This window comes from Colius striatus, chromosome Z (assembly GCF_028858725.1).
Source record: "Colius striatus isolate bColStr4 chromosome Z, bColStr4.1.hap1, whole genome shotgun sequence".
NCBI lineage: Eukaryota > Metazoa > Chordata > Aves > Coliiformes > Coliidae > Colius > Colius striatus.
In genome coordinates this window covers 35,651,231-35,667,492 of record NC_084790.1, presented here as the reverse complement: position 1 = coordinate 35,667,492, position 16,262 = coordinate 35,651,231, and positions in this window count along the sequence as shown.

Genomic DNA, 16,262 nt, shown 5'->3' with positions numbered 1-16,262 from the left:
CTCTGCACCTCCTCATCAGTGTGGGATGATGGCCTGATTGTTAGATCTGCCTCAAGAATTCAGTCACCCACTGTCCCGACCAGGGGAAAGGGAAGTCCCAGACGCAGGAGTACACCGCGAAATGAACTCTGGCTCTTTTTGCGTGGCCAAGGAGAGGATATGAGGAAGTGGGATGGTGAACCCACTTTTAAGCTAGAAGCGCGTGTACGTGAACTAAGGGGGAAGGCAGCTGTTAGAAAAGGACCGCCCAAGAGGGCTGTCAGCAGAGTGGCTGCCAAAACAAAAGAGGACAATCAACAATCTCCAAGACATAGAAGAACTGCAACTACTTCCTTCGAAGCCAATGAGGAGACTTCAGGTCTGCAGTTGCAAGGATCAGATAGCGAATACTCTGATGAAGAACAGAAATAGAGGGTCCCTGCCTCCAGCCAGGAGGAGGAAAGGGATGACCGAATCTACTGGACTGTGTGGGTTCGATGGCCTGGCACATCAAACCCACAAAGGTATAAAGCCTTAGTAGACACAGGGGCACAGTGTACATTGATGCCATCAAGGTATAGAGGCACAGATTCTGTCTGGATCTCTGGAGTGACAGGGGGATGTGAAGAATTATCTGTATTAGAGGCTGAAGTGAGCTTAACAGGGGACAAATGGAAAAAACACCCCATTGTGACTGGTCCAGAGGCCCCTTGTATTCTTGGCATAGATTACCTCAGGAGAGGGTACTTCAAAGACCCCAAGGGGTATCGATGGGCTTTTGGTATAGCCACTGTAGATACAGAGAAAATCAAACAACTCTCTAATTTACCTGGCCTCTCAGAAGACCCTTTTGTTGTGGGATTGCTGCAAGTTCAAGAGCAACAGGTACCAATTGCTACCAGGACAGTGCACCGGAGGCAATATCGCACGAACCGAGATTCCCTGGCTCCCATCCGTGAGTTGATTCATCAACTGGAGGCTCAAGGAGTAATTAGCAAAACTCATTCTCCATTTAATAGTCCCATATGGCCTGTGAAAAAATCTGATGGAGGGTGGAGGTTAACAGTAGACTATCGTGGCCTGAACGAAGTGACACCACCACTGAGTGCTGCTGTACCAGACATGTTAGAGCTCCAGTATGAACTGGAGTCAAAAGCAGCCAAGTGGTATGCTACGATTGACATCGCTAATGCATTCTTCTCAATTCCATTGGCAGCAGAGTGCAGGCCACAATTTGCCTTCACATGGAGAGGTGTCCAATATACCTGGAATCGATTGCCCCAGGGGTGGAAACATAGTCCTACTATTTGCCATGGTCTAATCCAAACTGTGCTGGAAACGGGTGATGCCCCTGAACATTTACAGTACATTGATGACATAATTGTATGGGGCAACAAGGCAGAAGAAGTGTTTGAGAAAGGGAAAAGAATAATACAGATTCTCCTGAAAGCTGGTTTTGCTATAAAAAGAAACAAAGTAAAGGGACCTGCACAAGAGATACAGTTTTTGGGCATAAAATGGCAAGATGGGCGTCGGCATGTGCCTATGGATGTTGTGAATAAAATAGCTACTATGTCTCAACCGACTAATAAGAAAGAAACGCAAGCTTTCCTGGGCCTTGTGGGATTCTGGAGGATGCATATCCCAGGTTATAGTCAGCTTGTGAGCCCTCTCTTTAGAGTCACCAGAAAGAAGAACTGTTTTGAGTGGGGCCTTGAGCAACAACAAGCTTTTCAACAAATTAAACAGGAAATAGCTCGTGCAGTCGCCCTTGGGCCCATCCGTACAGGACCAGATGTGCAGAATATCCTCTACACTGCCGCTGGAGAGCATGGTCTCACCTGGAGCCTCTGGCAGAAAACATCTGGAGAAACCCGAGGTCGACCATTAGGGTTTTGGAGCCGAGGATATCGAGGATCGGAAGCCCACTACACCCCAACTGAAAAAGAAATACTAGCAGCATATGAGGGACTTCGAGCTGCTTCAGAAGTCATTGGCACAGAAGCTTACCTCCTCTTGGCACCACGTCTGCCTGTGCTACACTGGATGTTCAAAGGGAAAACCCCTTCTATACATCATGCAACCAGCGCTACATGGAGTAAGTGGATGGCGTTGATTACACAACGATCTCGGCTGGGGAAATCTAATCGCCCAGGAATCCTGGAAGAAATCATGGACTGGCCAGAAGGCAGAGATTTTGGAGCATTGCCTGAGGAAGTAGCTCGCGCCCAAGAGGCACCACCATATAATGAATTGTCAGAAGATGAGAGGCATTATGCTTTGTTTACTGATGGATCCTGCCGCGTGGTAGGAAATCATCGTAAGTGGAAAGCTGCTGTGTGGAGTCCCACACGACGAGTTGTTGAGGCCACTGAAGGAGAAGGTGAGTCAAGTCAGTTTGCTGAAGTGAAGGCTATCCAACTAGCTCTAAAGATTGCAGAACGAGAGAAGTGGCCAGTACTCTATCTTTACACTGACTCCTGGATGGTGGCTAATGCTCTATGGGGATGGCTACAGCAATGGAAGAAGACCAACTGGCAGCGCAAGGGTAAACCCATCTGGGCTGCTGCATTATGGCAAGACATTGCTGCTCGGGTGGAAAATATGACTCTGAAAGTACGTCATGTAGATGCTCATGTGCCCAAAAGCCGTGCCAATGAAGAACAATGGAATAACCAACAGGTAGATAAAGCTGCTAAAATTGAACTAGCTCAGGTAGATCTAGACTGGGAGCGTAAAGGTGAGCTATTTATAGCTCGATGGGCCCATGAAACATCAGGACATCTGGGAAGAGATGCAACATATAGATGGGCTCGTGATCGAGGGGTGGACTTGACCATGGAAGCCATCACACAGGTCACCCATGAATGTGAAACGTGTGCCGCAATCAAGCGAGCCACACGAATCAAGTCTCCCTGGAACAGAGGCCGATGGCTGGGTTTTCAGTATGGTGAGGCCTGGCAAATTGACTATGTTGGACCACTACCACGAACACATCAAGGCAAGCGGTATATACTCACCATGGTGGAAGCAACTACTGGTTGGTTGGAAACATACTCTGTAAACCACACCACTGCCCGAAATACTGTCTTGGGTCTTGAAAGGCAAGTTTTGTGGCGACACGGCACTCCAGAAAGAATTGAATCAGATAATGGAACTCATTTTCGAAATAATCTCATAAACTCCTGGGCAAAGAAACATGGCATTGAGTGGATATACCACATCCCCTATCACCCACAAGCCTCTGGAAAGATTGAGAGATATAATGGGTTACTAAAGACCATGTTGAGAGCACTGGGCAATGGGGCATGGAAGCAGTGGGATAAAAATTTAGCAGAAGCCACTTGGCTGGTCAATAGCAGAGGTTCAACTAACCGTCCTGGTCCTGCCCAAACAAAACCACTACATACTGTGGGAGGAGATAAGGTCCCCGTAGTGCACCCAGGGAAATGGCTGGGGAAGGCAGTATGGGTTGCACCTCCCATGGGAAAAGGCAAACCCATTCGTGGGATTGTCTTTGCTCAAGGGCCTGGCTGTACTTGGTGGGTGATGAGAAAGGATGGGGAAACTCGATGTGTACCTCAAGGAGACTTAACCTTGGGGGAAAAATAACCTGTTATGTGAGTTATCTGTTGTAGATGAACTTTGCAAGAAAAACCGAACAAGTGGACAAACCAAGCCGGTGCTGGTGCCCAACACTGAACATACTGTTTCCCCTGGCCTGGATATTCATCTTGATGGATGAGACAGAAGTTATGACCTGCTCCAGTGAACATCTACAGAGGATGAAAGATATAAGAATGTTGTTTGTTTGTTTGATGCAAGATGCAAGAGGGAATACAAGAATGATGTTTGTCTGTTGAAGAGTGGGGGTACTGGTTAATGAGAGTATATAAGAATGTATATGGATTGTTATGATGGTTTGTCTGAGCATGACATAAATGGTATGGAATAAGGGGTGGAGACTGTAGTGGGTCTGGGACGGTAGTGATTTTCCACAGCAGCTCCTGCAGTGCTGTGCTTACTGTTGATATCAATATTATGACTACCACTTGCACAACATCGGGGCTGTCCCTCCAGCATTCCTTCCCCCACCTTCACCAATAGCTGTGAGTGGGCATGATCTTGGGAGGGACTATGGCCAGGACAGCTGACCCAGGCTGACCAAGGAGATATTCCATACCATATGACGTCAGCTCAGGAATATAAACTGGGGGAAAGGAGCAGGAAGGGGAGGCGAGATTCATTTCTGGCCTTCCCAAAGCAACCGCTACGCGTACTGCAGCCCTGCTTCTCGGGAGGTGGCCGGACATCGCTGCTGATGGGAAGTAGAGAGTAACAGCTTATCTGCTTCTGCTTTGCTTCCCGCGCGCGCGGCTTTGCTGCTTATTTATTAAACTGCTTTTATCTCAACCCACGAGATTCCCATCTTATTTTCTCCCCTTCCCTGGCTTGCTGAGGAGGTGGGGGGTAAAGCGGTGTGGTGGGCACCTGGCATCCAGCCAGGCTCAAACTACCACAATAGGTCAGTTAAAAGAGTAGCAGATGAGAACAAGGTCTTCCAGTCTGCTGTTTCCCGTCCTGGTAGATCTGGAAATACTGAAGTGGCTGAAGGACAGGGTAAAGAACAGTTCTGCTCTAGGACTATCATGCAGCATGGAGAAAGGAACACTCTTGCCACCTTCCTTAACCCTGTAATTGGAATATTTTGCTGTCCTACACACTTCAGAGAGAAAAACACGTCCATAATTTTCCCAATAGAATGAAGAAGGAAGGATTACAGCTTGCACATTTATTTCTTTCTGGTTATCCACAAGGAAACATAATGTTTCAGTATGTGGATTGACGATGTGGTTTGTCTTGCCTCGCATTTCATTCCAAATTAGCAGTGCCAATATAATAGTAGCATTTGAGGAAAGCTTAAAAGTATGAGAACTCCTTTCAAATTTTCACAAAGGCTGAGTAAGTTTTCAAGATTTTGTACTAAGATCTTTGGATTTCGAGGGGAATTCAACTGCAATAAAAAATTATGGCTTTAACTAGCTCCAGTTTTGCATTTCACAGGCATCATAATCTTTTGAACCATGTTTCCAAATCTAAGTTTCTTTAAACTTGAAACCCAACTCCACTGTCTGCCTTGAGCCCATTGTGAATTATTCTGCATGTGCAATTCGATGCTCTTAATATTCATCATCTATAGTCCCCCTGGCTAAGAATACTGAAGATTCAAAAGGAAATTGGTTTGTTGTGGTGATTCAGCCAATTTTATATTTTCTTCTTACTTCCCTTGGATCTTTGTATTCAAATGTGTTGTTACCATTCTTCTCTAGTGAGAATTTTTCTAGGCAAAAAGAGGAAAAAAGTATAATACTTTGCTACACTTAATGCCTTCTTTGCCTCAGTCTTTGATGGTTAGACTAAGTGTTCTCATCCCCGTGTAACCAGCCCCATGAGCTGGACAACAGGGATGGGGAGTTGAATGAAGCCCTCATACTCCAAAGGGAAATGGTTTACAACCTACTACACTACTTAGACACCCACAGGTGTATGTGATTGGATGGTATCCAGCCAAGGGTGCCGAGGGAGCTGGCAGAAGTGCTCACTGAGCCACCTTCCATGATCTCCCAGCAGTCCTGGCTCACCAGGGAGGTCCCAGTGGAATGGAGGTAGGCAATGTGACACTTATCTACAATAAGGGCTGGAGGGAGGATCCTGGGAACTACAGGCCTGTCAGTCTGATCTCCATGTCAGGGAAGCTTATGGAGCTGATCATCCTGAGCACATAACATGGTACAAATAAGAAAATCAAGGCTTCAGGCCCAGCCAACATGGCTCTATGAAAGGCAGGTTCTGTTTGATCAAACTGATCTCCTTCTACAACAAGATGACCTGCTTAATGGATCAGTGAAAAGCTATGGTTATTGTTTACCTGGACTTCAGTAAAGCCTTTGACAGCATTTCCCACAGCATTCTCCTGGGGAAATTGGCTGTCCACGGCTTGGATGGGCATACTCTTTGCTGGGAAGCTGGTGAAGGATCTGGAGAACGAGTCTGATGAGGAGTGGCTGAGGGAGCTGGGGTTGTTTAATCTGGAGAAAAACAGACTGAGGGGAGACTTTATCACTCTCTACAACTACCTAAAAGGAGGTTGTAGTGAGGTAGACGTCAGTCTCTCCTCTCAAGTAGCAAGTAGATGTCAGGAGGTTGGGACATCCCTTTTTTCTATTGCACCTACCAACAAGAAAAGGGGTAATGGGTTGAAGCTGGAACACAAAAAGTTCCATTTAAACATAAGAAAAAACTGTTTCACTGTGAGGATGACAGAGCACTGGCACAGGCTGCCCAGAGGGGTTGTGGAGTCTCCTTCCTTGGAGGTCTTGAAGACCCACCTGGACATGTTCCTATGCTACCTGATCTAGGTGGACCTGCTTCTGCATTGGGGTTGAACAAGATGATCTCTAAAGGTCCCTTCCAACCCCTATCATTCTATGATTTTATGATTCTATGATTCTAAGTGATAGGACAAGAGAAAGTGGCCTCAAATTGCATCAGGGAAGATTTAGATTGGTTACTACAAAAGTTACTTCACGCAAAGGATTGCCAAGCATTGAAACAGGCTGCGCAGGGAGGTGGTAGAATTACCATCCCTGGAGGTATTTAAAGGACATGTAGACATGATGGTTGAGGACATGGTTTAGTGGTGGGCTTGACAGTGTTAGGTTTATGGTTGGACATGAAGATCTTAAGGATTTTTTCCAACCTTAATGATTCTGATTCTATGGAAGTAGCATCCTTGATATGTATTAAGAAAAGTCACAAGAAAAGCTTAGCATTTTTCCTCCCTCAATTTAAAAATATGTATGAGAAAAGATTAAATTCAAACTCTGATCATGTCAGATATCAGATCTGCTCACCTTCCACAGCCGGGAGCCTGGGGCTTGCACTGTGTCCCAGTAGTCAGACTTCTACATGTTCTGAGCAAGGCAACAAAGCCAAAAGCTTCTGTCTTCATATTACTGGCCATTACTGCTGGTTATTAGTGATGGAGAGGGAGGGAATGGTATGGAAGGAAAACCTGAGAGTAAGAAAAACCTCACAGCCTTATGGTAAGTTTCTTCTTCATTGAGGCAGGCAAGAATCTTTGTGCTTCAAGTCATACTGTGATTGTGCCTGTAGTTAGGAATTGGATATAGCATTTCCCTATATATTTGGAATGGAAGTAATGTTTCTTTTGACTCTGACTTGTATGGAAGCTGCTGAAGACAAGTTGTTTGGTTGAAATACTAGAGTTTCCAATTGTTCCATTTCTGCTGCCTGTAAGTGCCTTTTTTGAGTATTGTTTCTTATCATGTGAAAATATTTTAAGTCTCATTTCACTATTCAAATGTTATGATACTTTGTTTTCAAGAAGATTGAATGGTCTTTTACAGAACTGCAGTCAATGTATTTATACAGTTTGTAAAAATACTACTTACCCTCATTAGGAGTTTGCAGTGAGATGGCCATCTTGCCAATTTGTACTTGCAAAGACGTGATTTGACACACAACCGCAGCAACTGTGTATCTAATATAGAATAAAAGAGTAAGCTCACGGCCCTGGGATTTTGTTTTTTCTCATAATCTAGCCTTAGAAGTCAGACCTGTTCTGTGTCTGAAGAAGACAGCAGTGATTTTTTTATGCATACCAAAACCATGCACTAGGATGAAACCCTGCACTAGGATGAAGACAAAAAGTATTTGTAGCATACAGCATTTGGGTGTCAGTAGAAATGCTGTTACCTACTGCATTAAAAATAGTTTCTCAATAGAAAGTTTTCATATCTCAATATTACAAAATATTTTTGTTTGATTTATGAGCTTTTGAAGTCAATAGAATGCTTCAGAACTTTTGATGACTTTTCAGTGATGATCATTGCCAAAAATCAGTGCCCACAGGCTTCTGAGTTTTTTCTTTCCATAGGTGGTAACTGTATCTAATATCTGAATAAATAACTTTATGAATGGCTTCCCACTAGACCCTCTTGCAGGCCGTTCTGGCGTCTTTGTAGGAGAACTCAATCTCAGATCTTTGTGGATATACAGGTCTGGTCTAGCAAAACAGTTTACACAGGCAGTTGATTTCAACTGTGTACTTAAATACTTGGCTGAATGATGATGAACTTCAAGGACATGTGTAATGTTAGCTGTCTGCTTGGTGCATTGCTGACCTGATGCTTTGGGGACCAGCTATGAGGACTGAACTCTCAGTTCAGGCTTCCGGTACCAATGACTGGTTTTGAGTTGGAACATCCTGTCAAGTAGATAATCTCAGAATACACAAGTAGAATTCATAACACTCAGTACCAATGGAATTAACCTTGTAATACCAGTAAAAGAGAAAACTGAATCCTGCTGTCCCTGAGGAGGAAATTTATCTCTGGAAAGACTCTGTAGCCTTCTGAACTCTTTGTCTGGACTTCTGCTTCCTGCTAGATGCCATCGTTTTATCTGAAAATAATGCTGCTTAAACATGACAGGACTGGAAGATAAGCAGTTCAGTAAGAGCAGTTGCAATGCATTTTAGTGTAGCTTTCATGGACAGATATTTAACTACTGTGTGTTTTCTGTGTGGCCTGATGGGTAGAGCCAACTTACAGCTTTTGCCTCATTCTAGCAGAGAAGAGAAAAACCCAGAAGTTAGGCTACCTGTGTTTCAAGGAAAGCAAGAAGTCTGATGCTTTCATGACTCAAAAACTTCCCCAAATTGGGATGTGGTCCCTGTAGGTGCTGAAAAAGGACTTTCTGGAGTGAATACCTTTGTTTTGAAATGTTAAAGTACTTTGGGCCCTAATGGGAGAAGAAGACCTAAAAACTTCAAACTACAAGACAAACTAATAGAATCGACATTTTTAAAGTGTCGTCAGTATTTGGAATTGTAATCCTGAATATTTGTGAGGGCTTCTTATTGTAAAATATTATAAAAGCACCTACATAGAGCATTATGGAGAAACAATAACCTCTTTGCCTTTAACCTTGCAACCTGTTTCCATTAGGTAAATTCTACCTTTCTGTCTTGAAGGATAATTTGGCATGGTAGTTGTTACATTTGAAAGAAAATGTGAATGTGTTAAAAAGCCTGAAGAATGTAATATTTCAAAAGCAAATCAATCATCCAGGGTTAGGTTTGCAGGATTTTGTCATTTACACAGCCATACTTTTGAGTTCTATTAAGATAGCAGATTATATACTATCCATTAAAAAAGTGTGCCAAATTACTGGTTACAGGCAATACACTGTGATGGGGAAGTGGGTTTTTAGTACTCAACAGACTCTTCTTGTCTTTGTTTTTGAAGTGGGGACAGTAGATAGTCCTGTAGAGAACTTGCAGACATTCTTGTAGGCTCCATTCTCCAGTTTCACAGTACATATAACAGAAGTGGCCAGAGGTATTGAGCACAAACTCTGTGAAGAAGTTAATGGTTTCAGTCAATGATCTGAAGGATCTTTTACAACCTAAATGATTCTCCAATTCTATAATTCCATGGAAAAGAGGAGCATCAAAGACTCCTTGACTTTCCATTATTTCCTGTGGGGGTGGATACTGTGGGCAGGGTCTCCTCTTCTGAGAGTGTCACTGCTTCTGTGCAGAGCAGAAATGGAGGCTTGTGGTGCTCCTATGGGCTTAATACCACAGGTTACTGAGACACAGGCTTGGAGACATTCCTTTCTTTCTCTTTGTTTGCCCACCAATTGTGCAGGTCTACCTAGTGTATTCAGCTGATACAGCTTCTATGCCGGTAAGAGCACTTGTGATAGCTTCCAGCTCTGAAATAATGTTGAAAGGATCTCAAAAAAGGGAAAGAGTTTCTCATCTTTTTGGTTCCCCACTGAAAGTCTAACACTCATGCAACTTCTCAGAGTGCTACTAACAATCTGTCAGCTTGTGACTGGTCTTTCTCAGCATCAAGGAGCTTAGCCAGCACAATACTGTATTTAGTTTCTGCTTTGAAGAGTTTGTTTTGTGGATTAGGATGTAAGGAATTAATTTGCATAGAATGATCAAACTGAAATTGCCTAAGCTGACCCAATTAGAATAGATTTGATTGTGTTTTCACTCTGTTTATTAAATGCAATTATTTCTGGCAAAGTGTGTCAGAGATTATTTTGTCAGTGAAAGCTGAAGACTGAGCGTATGATTATTTTTTCAGTCAACACTCTGGCTTTTCATGTAGTGCTATTTGGACTGAAGAGCATTTATTTCTGCATTTTCTGTCTTCTGATAAATCTAATTGTAACTATACAACAGTTCACAAATAATACTGTATAGTGGCTGTGATGAAAGTTAGGAGTTCAGAAATGTGCTTCTTTTCTCTCCATTCCCAATCTTTTGCCTTCCTCGATTTTGACTATTAATTCTACAGTAAAGAAAGTGTTTGTACACAATGCTTTTTATAGAGAATCTCAGACACGGTCACCAGAGGCAGTTGCAGCAGAAAGATTTTTCAGCAGCTCTGACTTTGAGATTTTTTTATCATATGTTAATCTCTTGCCTCCACTGTTTAAAGTTGACAGCTAAGGTTAAACTCAGTGGGTCGGGTTTTACTTTGTTGTTATTATTGCACTGATTTCAAAAAGTCAACAATCAACTTTTCTTGATAGCTTTCTTGAGTGCTTCTTTTAGATGAAAAAAGTATTATTTCTTATCATTATTATAATTCTTTTATTATTAAATAATCCAGGTTTATTTCCCTTGTTTTCATAGCCACTTTTTAAATTTCTGTCCACATGTGCCCAAACTCATTTGTACAATGAGGACAAAGATCTTATTAGCTTGTCTGTCTGTCACTAAAATTCTACTTGCATAATATTTAACTTAGATTAAATCCATGTGATTCCGGAATGATTTGCTCAATGCCAAACAATGTCTTTATATGTATAAACATATCTCTGATCAAATCAAGAGCTTCTCTAACAGGTTGTTTGATACACAGTCTTCACAGTTCGCTGGTAAACTAAGAATCATAGAATCATAGAATCATAGAATGGTAGGGGTTGGAAGGGACCTTTAGAGATCATCTAGTCCAACCCCTGAAAATACCAACAAAATGCCAACAAAATACCAAGATGAAGAAATCATTTTACAATAGTGAATGGAGAGCTCCAGTGAGAGCAAAACAGCAATGTCTCAGTTAGATTGCCATAATGGCTGTTCTGTGACCGACTCTTTAATTTTTTGGAAGATGATATTTTTATAGCTACGCTGTTCTAGCTAGTTGTCAGCATATTATAACAATGTAAAAGTGATCTATTGCTCATAACAGTTGACTGATGAAGGTTCAGTGAGCTCACTATATATAATGAATACCTTGAAGTGCTGTGAGAAAGCCCTTTAAATTGTGGATGACTTCTGTGCTTATTAATATGTTGTCAGTAGTTTTATTGACTCTTCACAAAATGTTTAGCTGTCCCTATACAGGCAAGATCCAAAAGGTATCAATAGTGCTTTTTTATTAGCTTTAGTATGAGAGCAAGCAAAGCAGAACCTTGAGTGCCAGATGACAGTGCTAGTCAGGAGCTTGACAGACCAGTATGTGAACTACACCCCTGTTGACAGGGCTTTGTAATTTGAACAGCATGAGTGACTACTCCTCCTGCTTTGAAGCAGTATGAAACTTCAAAGAACATCAAAGCTATAGGGATCCAAGCCCAAGCACCATAAGATTTACTTTCCTCCATCTTGAGTGAGGTCATGCCTCAGTTCCATGAAAGTAACAGTAGACATGTCCCCTGACCTGCTTAAGGTTCATGATTCAAAGTTCTTGATGAAAAGAAGAATGTAACAAAGCTCTGAATGTGACAACCTACTTTTAACTCTATTTTCTCTGGGTTATTAATTTCTCTGTTTTTTTCTTATTGTTCTTTTCCCTAGTTGACTTTGCTAGCAGTTAGACCAAGAATGAATGTTCAATTTAATGACACAAAAGTATATCCTGCTCACTCTATAGTTTCAAAAACAATGAAACAAGAAGACCAGCAAAGCTTTCATAATCTTCTGCCAAAAAGTCTGACATGGAATCGGTGCTGGAGAGCTGGAGGAAGATATACAGAACCTAGTCATAACACTGCAAAGAAAGACCTACAAATGTTTCCCAGGGAGACAGTATAGAGACATTGGTCTTGGCTTGGGATTGCAATGCTAAATCAAAAATCAGGCTTGATTTATGACCCTTGAAGTCAAGGGATGGAATATCCACTTGACTGGACTGTAGAAAATATTGTTTAAGAACTGTTGAACTGTTGAATATTGTTTAAGAACTGTTTGGAACTGTTTGAGGAAGAGACCTTATTTTTTTTTTTTTGCTTTAGGTCATGCTTGACTACTTTCTTTTTCTTGGTCGTACATCGCTGCATAGAAGTATGTGGCATAATCCACCTGAAGGCCTCCTGTATCTTGCGCAGCACCTTCATGAAAGTGAAGAAACAAGGCATATGGCTTTTTTCATGAAGTTTCATTATACAATAGGCATCTGGGAACAGAATGCAGATGCTAACACCTTTACAAGAGACAGATCAGATCTCTATCCAGGCATTTGTTTTCTAAAAGCATCTACCTCCAGTTCCTTTCCCTGTCTTTTTCAAAATTATATATGCCTGTCATTGACTAATTACTGGACGGAGATACTTGCTGGTTGGATATTTAGTAGGAGAGTAACGTTTCTTCCAGATGGCTGAAGGTGACACATTCATATCTAGGATGGCTGTTTCTGTGTTTCATTTTTCTACCCATTTCTACTTCTTTCTACCAGTTTCTGCCAGTCTTTGGCTGTATGAAGTACTATCAGTACTTCTGAATTCAGTAGGAATATCTACAAAGTGTATCTTTAAAAACAGTGAATCTTATTGTACCTTATAAAGCTCAAGCTGTATTTGTATGTAACATTACCACACTGTAACCTTTTCAACAATATGAAAATTTCAGTTGTTAAATCTTTCCATTTGAGCCCATTCTTGGCTATAGACATAAAACTCTATTTCAGAACTTTGATGACTGCTTATAAGCTTCTGCTAGTGCCAAATATGCCCACTTTCTTACTATGTCAATGTGCTCTTGCCACACATAGCTTCTCTTTTGCAGTCTTCAGAGGTACAATCTAGCCATTAGAGTGTTTGTTCTGAATCTCATTTTTCCAGTACTCCTTAATTGTAACAGTGCTTGGAAAGAAAGCTTTAGCTTTCCAACTATAGATTCAAAGGGAAGGCAGGCAAAGCGGAAGGTCATTCTCAGAAGGTAGCCCTGTTCAAATGAACCAAGCAACTTATCTTTATGTGACACTTGCCAATTTATCACACAAATATGTGTCTATCACTGAATGCCTCACAATTGGTTCAGTATTTTTTGCCAATCCCCATTCAGGCAGTGTGAGTGCTCACCTGGACTTTACATCCTCCCTTCTATATGCATGTTGATGAGATTCTGACAGGCCTGCTTGTTGGTAGTCAGTCAAATGTTACTATGTGCATAACGTCTGTTATTATTTTTCCCACCACATTAGAAACGAATGTGAACTTGTTTACTTCACGCCCAGAGATTTCATTAATTACATGAAGTACCCTTAAATTTTGGTAGAAAGAGTCTTTGACAATCACTCATTTGACAATAACTATATGTTGAGGACCAGAGTATCAAATCAAGACAGTAGGAGCATAACAGCAACAACTGTTATCTCTTGCTATATAAATATATATCTTGGCCTAGCAGAGATGGGATGGGGACTGTCTCATCTTTGAGGATGAGAATTCAAAGGCAGCAGGTCATTACATCTTGCTGCTTTTGTGTAGGTCACTGATATGAGGTATAACAGAACATGTCCAGTCTCAAGTTGGAGACTCAGTTAATAGTCTTGTCCCTGCATTTCTCATTGGACTATAATGTTTTCTAATAGTATCATCTTAAGAGTCTCAGCTTATTTCCCAAATAACTGGTTTTTTTCACTCAAAATGATAGACATTAACTCATGGAGACTGTAAAGAAAGAACAATTTTTTTAAGAAAGAGCAAATTCCTGAATCTTGGAGATCTCTATAAAATACATTATTCTTAGACTATTGTGAGGAATGCCATTGGAAGCCAGCAGTCTATCTGTATAAAGGCTTTATGCACTGACAAGATTTAGCTGACAAGATTCCTACGCATAACACTGTCTGGCAGGTGCAACGCAACTTCCTACTGGTTCTTGCCTTTGACCAAATATAAGCAGGTGCAGTGAAAGACCCAAAGTACAGGGACTTGTGGCTGGAGAGTCACTTTTTTTCAGGAACTGCAAGCTTTGTCACAAACCACAGTGAGTGGAAATATCATGAATTCAAGTCACCTAAAGAGAGACCAATGGTCCAGTGGCAGAAAGCTACTACTGAAGTAACAACTAGTTGATCATCTTTTTGTCTCACCTGGTGTAAATCACATTTATCCTTCTCCTTGTTCCAAGGGTACAGTTATAGTGACAACTTGGTAAGATAACAGTATTTCACAGGAGACTGACAGAAAATGTGCATCTATGAGGCTGAAAGTAGCACTACATCTGTTTACAGGCAGCAACCACACAGTGTTACTTGAAAGTTCAGCTAAAATTCATAAGTAAGATTTTTTTTTACCTTCTCATTGTGGTGGTTCTTTTTCTGTTCACTGTTCTGTTTCTCTAGACATCACCCTTGATTATATGAAGCAAATCCAGACAGGCTCCATGACAAAAGAGTATGCAGCTTTGGGCACCAGCACTCTGTTTTGATCTGCAGTTTTGATTTTCCTGTCTTTACCCGTTTCACATTGAAGTCATTCTTCCAGGAATGTTTAGATGCAAAATAAAGCGATACCAATAAGGATGCTATGTGTGACAAGTGCAGAATGAGGGCTTATCTTTGTTGGCCATTAGAGAAGGACATTACTTACTAGTCTATCTCTCTATCTGAGTTGTCTGACCTTATGCTCTGATACTGTGAAAGTGGCTTGAGAGTAGAGGGACTTACACCAGCTTCTCAGAAATGGACAAAGAAATGAGAGACAGGACCAGCCAACGCAAGAAAGCACTGCAAGTGATTTTAAAGTTTCAAAATGCATGTGTTCCAAGAAATTTCTTAATTTTCAGAACCTATACTCACATGCTACGTACATGCTTGGACATGTGTGTTCAAGGACAGGAAGCACCAATATGCTGTGTTAACAAAAAGAAGCAGATGCCTTCTAGAGTACTAGATTGAAGATTTTGTGGAGTCAAGGAGTCTTAGCTGACTGAAAGCCAGAGCAAGGTGCTGTTTTTGGCTTTTGCATCTGGGGTCCTCTAGCTCTAGAAAAAAGTTAACCTGCAGAATGCTTGTCTCTCTGTGTATGCTCTTGTCATGGTTTGACATGACAGCTGTTTCTGGGAAGGGGGTAGGGGCTGTAAAGACAGCGCCTAATCTAGGTGGACCTGCTTCTGCAGAGGGGTTGGACTAGATAATCTCTAAACGTCCTTTTCAACCCTACCATTCTATGATTCTATGAAACTCTCCCCAGCCATGAGACAGATCCACTTCTGGGGCTGAGCCAATTAGACACCTCCACAATCACTTTTTAAGAAGTAGCTAGAAGAGGAGGGTTCTTCCTATTTCTTCTTTCTTCTGTCCCTTCTTCTTCCTCCAGCTGGTGTTGTTAAAAGCAGTGGGAAGAGTGAGAGAAACAACCATGTGGACTCCAAGGTCAATGAAGGAAGAGAGAAGGAGGTATGCTGGAGCAGAGACTCCCCTGCATCCTACAGAGAGGAGTGGTAAAGCTGAGATTTGTTAGCATTTTGCTAAAGATCCCGCATCAAGGGCAGAGATTCATGTTGCTAAAGCAGACCCCGCACCAGGTGCAATGACTCATTTTGTTAAAGACCCCGCATCAAGAGCAGAGATTAATTTTACTAAAGAAGACCCCACTCCAGGGGCAGTGACTGTGGCTGCAGGAGGCTGTGTCCCGTGGGAGGGACCCAATATTCACAGAAGCTGTAACTGTGGGGATGAACCCACACCAAAGAAGCTCATTAAACTTATGACTGTGTCTCATGGGAAGGACCCTGCATCTGCAGAAGCTGCAACTGTGGGGAAGAATCCATGCCAGAGATATTCATTAAGGACTGCATTCCATGTGAGGGACTCTATATTGACAGAAGCCACAGCTGCTGGGAAGCACTCACACCAGAGAAGTTTGTTAAGGACTGTGTCCTGGGGGAGGGACCCTGTATCGGAGCAGGGGAAGAATGCCAGGAGTCATCCTCATCTGAGAAGACA